This window comes from Ochotona princeps, chromosome 16 (assembly GCF_030435755.1).
Source record: "Ochotona princeps isolate mOchPri1 chromosome 16, mOchPri1.hap1, whole genome shotgun sequence".
NCBI classification, from domain to species: Eukaryota; Metazoa; Chordata; class Mammalia; order Lagomorpha; family Ochotonidae; genus Ochotona; species Ochotona princeps.
The window spans coordinates 7996302-8001392 of NC_080847.1; the positions used below are offsets into that span (position 1 = coordinate 7996302).

At 42.5% G+C, this 5091-nt stretch overlaps 1 long non-coding RNA gene across 2 annotated transcripts; it reads right to left on the minus strand.

The window, feature by feature from the left end:
- Positions 1 to 219: 219 nt before the first annotated feature.
- Positions 220 to 4830, minus strand: LOC131482242 (uncharacterized). Of its 2 annotated transcripts, none has more exons than XR_009246831.1 (3): positions 4387 to 4830; positions 1102 to 1197; positions 220 to 427 (listed from the first exon to the last, which is right to left on the minus strand). It is a non-coding gene; the product is annotated as an uncharacterized LOC131482242 (long non-coding RNA). The 2 variants fall into 2 exon arrangements; XR_009246830.1 differs by having other exon boundaries at positions 1102 to 1200.
- Positions 4831 to 5091: the final 261 nt, after the last annotated feature.

Sequence of the window (5091 nt, forward strand, 5' to 3'; positions counted from 1 at the left end):
TGTCATCAGCTGAAGGTAACTCATCCAAAGTCATCAGTGATAAGAATAAGGCACAATAAAGCTCCATCCCTCACTGTGGAGGAGAAATGAGTACAAATTTTCCATTTGATCTTTAAAGTTTGCTCATATCTTACATTCAAACAGTGAGTTAAGCATTTCTTATGATTTCCCCCCACTTGTCATGTTAAGAGGGTAGTTTAAAATGTTCATAGGCTGGGGAGTTGGTAACCTGGTGCTTACGACGCTGGTTAGGACATGCTCCCCATCCATGCAGCACCTGAGTTTAGTTCTCTGTTTTACTGCTGATCTGAGCCTTGCAACCCACATGAAGCAGTAAATGTTGGCTCAAGTGTTTGGATCCTGGCACTCACAGGAACTTCTGGATTGGCTGCTTGGCTCCTGGCTTCAACCCGGTCATTGTGGATATCTACGGAGGGAACAGTACATGGGAGTTTCCTTTATCTGTCTCTGCTTCCTTTTTCTCTCCAATAAATTTTTAAGACTTATTTTTATTTGAGATGCAGAGGAAGAATGAGAGAGAGAGAGAGACAGTTTCTATCTGCTTCATTCACCAACTGATTCTACCATCACGGAGCCCAGGCAGAAGCCAGAAGCCTGGAATTCCACCCAAGAATGCTGGGTGAGGGCCAGGGTCCAAGGACTTGGGCCGTCAGCCCCTGCTGTCCTTCACAATTCTGGAGGGAACTGGATCCAAAGAGAAGCAGCCAAGTCTTCAGCCAGTGCTCATAGGAGATGCCAGTATTACAAGTGGCAGAATAACCTATTTCCCTACAAAACCAGCCCCTCAAATAAAATTTAAAAGTTTGTGGGAAAATGCTAATAAGATTAGATTTATTTTTGGTGCACATTCTGAAATTTACGCTTATTTGTTACATAATATGTATTCCCCCATGAGCTTTTTGAAGACCTCCGATACTCTGCTCAAAACAATACTGAAACACCACATAGTCCCAAGGACATCAGAGTTCTAGCATTTAAACTGAATATTGATCATTCAAAAGGGTGAAAAACAAGCTTTGAGGGCTACAGGAATACCTCCTGATATGCTCTCTCTTGCCCTAGACCCTCTGGGTTACTCACGTCATCTGAAACGGAGTCCATGCAAAGCTGCCTTCATATTCTCTAGGGCATGGTTTTCACCACTGTGCTGGCTCACATTCCATTCTTCAGCATCAACTACTAGCAAGAAAAGGTAAAGCTGTGGCTTTAATTGCCTGCTTGAACTTTTTTTTCATTGCATAGCATCAATTCTGTCAATCTTGTATTTGCTTCCAGGAGTATACCACGGAAGATGTCAATCATTTTTAACAGGGGCCCCCTATGGTTTACGTTCACTGGAAACTCAGTCTCATCATAATGAGTGTGCTCCACGTGCTCCCTGATCCTTAATTATGTCTCTGATGCCTACTTATTGACCAGCTTGCTTAGTTCCCTGTCTCATATCCCCCAATAGGAGAAAGGTTTGCAATGACCCACCACCACATTAGCAAGCGCAAACACTAAACAGAGCTAAAGCTTTAAACCACAAAAACAATGCCCCATTCCCAGCTGGATTGATCCCAAAGAGGGGATATAAAAACAAAACAAGGTTATCCTTAGTCAGAATTTACTCCAATGCTAGAATGAACTGGAGTCTGTTTAAATATTTGCTTACTGTCCCACAAGCTTTGAGCTCACGTTTGTGAAAGAATGTTAGTAGGCAACAACTCTATTGGAAAATATCTATCCTCTAGTACAATGAATCTTTTTTTTAATTATTCTTTATTATTTTAATTCATTAATTACATTGTATTATGTGACACAGTTTCATAGGTGCTTGGGTTCTCCCTACCCCTCCCCAAACCCTCCCACCATGGTGGATTCCTCCACCTTGTTGCATAACCACAGTTCAAGTTCAGTTGAGATTCCCCCATTGCAAGCATATACCAAACATAGAGTCCAGCATCTTGTTGTCCAGTCAAGTTCAACGGCTTCTTAGGTATCCCAGTCAATTAAAAGCTCCAACATACCATCAGCAAAAATTTACATCATTATGGAATTAAGTACAATGAATCTTAAATTTCTTTTGGGGTAGCAGTGGCTGACCCAAGATGGATATGAAATATCTTACGCTGGGATTTTTTTGGTTCTTATTTTTTTATATACTATCATAAGTAGGTATGTCTTAGACCCTCAGACAATGTCTAACCTACAATAATATATTGCCTATATTACAAGCAGACTTCTGGGAAAATAATGAAAATACTCATTCCAATTACCTAGGCTGTCTTAAGGAAGTGAACTTAGTTTAGAGAATATGCAAACTGATTACAGGGGGCCAAACTACATGGACGAAGTCTACAACATCATGCATATGCCCTCCTGTGGTGTGCTTCTCTTTCATTACACAACTTTCCTGGGCAGCCTTATCGTGTCTATTAGAAGTTAATGGGAAGACTACAAGCAACAGTACTTACACATATGTTCGTACACTGTGACCCATTCAAAGGAGTATCCCTAGACATGAACTTGAAGAAGTTAAGAACTTGCTGTATTTTTATGTCACTAACTGTACAGTAGTGATTAGTCTATACGTCTTGCTTTCATGTTTTGTGATTGATTTTTTTGTATTACCAAGTTTTCAATCATTCATGATCCCTTAAGGGGGAAAAAAAAGGACATTCTACAGGGGTTCCTTAGTGAGGAGTAAAAGTAAAATCACAAAACCCTCTGGCTATACTTGTTCTTTTTAACTTTTTGAGTTACTCAGAACCAAACTTTCTCATATGCATATTATTGTAGATTCATCATGGCATATTTGTGTGCAAGTCGATGCTGAAGGAGCACTGTTTGAATAATACAATGAGCCCTCCATCACTGGAGAACTATGGTCTTGGGGTCAGTGTTGTGGTGTAGCTGCTGCTTGAAGTGCCAGCATCCCATATGGATGCCAACTGAAGTCCTGGCTGTGTCACTTCTGATTTAGCTGCTTGCTTATGGTCTGGGAAAGCAGGCAGCACGGCATGAGTCCTTGGACCTCTGCATCCATGTGGAAGATAGGAAGAAACTCCTGGCCCCTGGCTTCAGATTAGCTCAGTTCCAGTCACTGTGGCTATGTGGAAAGTGGGCCTGTGGATGGAAGACCTCTCTCTCCCTCCCTGCCTCTGTTACCCCCTCTCTCTCGTCCCCTCTATCGGTAATTCCTTCAACTAAATAAATCTAAAAAAGAAAGTAACTAAGGTCTCCCTCTCTCCGAGGTTCCCGTTATCAGCTGTCTTCTCTCCTCTGTAATTGTACATACAAGAAGCTGAGGTCACTGCAGGACTTCTACATGGGATTAGCCTAAAGTTTAGTAACAGACAATGTGTCCTTCCTCAAGAGCTGCCGTGATTTATCCCATTACACAGGATTAGGCCTCCTGAGAGAATGCATGTATTTATTTATTTATTTATTGGTGGAGACAAGCAGAGACTCTTCTATCCACTCTTTCACTCCTGCAATGGCTGCAGCAGCTGAGCTTAGCACAGGCCAAAGCCAGGAGCCTGATACTCCTCCCTGAGCCCCACACTGATGACAGGGTCCCAAATACCTGGGCTACCCTCCGCTGTTCTCACAGGCACATTAGCAGGGCACTAGACTGGAAACAGAGCAGCCGGGACTTGAATCCCTGTTCTGATACGGGATGCTGACATAACAAGCAGTAGCTTAATGTGTTAGGGTGCAACACTGGCCCTGAAGAAATTTACTTATTCATGAATATTATTATATGGTTTTTAGATTCACCAATTCTAACAGTTGTGGCCACTTGGGGAGTGAACGAGGGGACAGAAGATCTTTGTCTCTTCTTCTCTATGTATAATCTGACTTCCCAATAAAATAAACAAATCTTTTAAAATTATATGAGACCAGAATTTTCTGTTTTTATTCTCATACTTATGTAAGACACTGCAACTACTTAAAGTTAAGTCTTCTGTCGTGTTTCTCTTTTCTGCTTCCCATCCAACAGTGCTTTACAGGGAGTCAGGAATCTCCCTAAGCTGAGCCTGCACTGAGCTCCTGAACCCAGAGGGCAAAATCCAATGAGAAATTGTGTGCATCCACGTGCATTCCCAGTGGACCCTTGTGCAATTTCAGACATGAGACAGTATAAACGCATGGTGTGGTGTGGAACACTGCCTGTTTTCATTCAGTCATTCACACTCTGGCCAGCCTCTGTCGAGGAAACATGGACATCAAGGGGATTCTGATACCTGGGCAAACAAGAAGGCAGTGCCAGCACACTGGGAACCACTGCTTATGGCCACCAACTAGAGGAAAATCTGTATGACCTTCAGAAGACCTTCAACAGCATCGTAATTTCATTCCCATGCTATATGACACACTCACTGGGATCAGGACAGCTGACAATCACCATGGCAACCAGCAGAAGAGACAATGAAAGGACAAAACGGTGGTGACTCCCTGATGCTGGGTAACTACGAATACCTCCTCAGCTCCCTGTATCATACTCCCTTTCATTTCTGTTGTCTGATGTCTACGCGTGCCCAGGAGGCTGAGAAGGTGACTGAGAGCCAGGCTCCTGTTTCTCCATTTTCCAATCACTGAATAAAGCCTGTGTAGTTCATGCGCAGCTTCCACGTCCTTAGTGGCTTCTGTGGCCATGAACACACCAAGGCCCCTATTTTGAGAGCTGTCCTAAAAGGAGGGACATTACAACCAAACATTGTTGGGTCTTCTCTGCCCCTATTTGTCTGAAATTTTTAATTACTTTAGCTGGAAAATTCATCAGCTATCTAGTGATGATATAATCTCCCTTTTCTTCAAAGCAACAACCTTAAAGGACTCTCAGGTGCTTCCTTGAGTCTTCTGTGATAATGCTAACTGTGACATAGCAGCTCCTGCTGACAAGGATTCTAGAATAATCATCAGGGTGATGAAGCCCTCAGAAACTGCTCATGAGATCCACTCGCATGGTTTTCACTAAGGGAATACATTTAAAATAAGTTAAACATGACTTTCAAGGTTGATGAAATAGTTTGCCCAAGGCTATCACATCAGACTTACAAGAAACTGACAGAATCTAGTAGATTC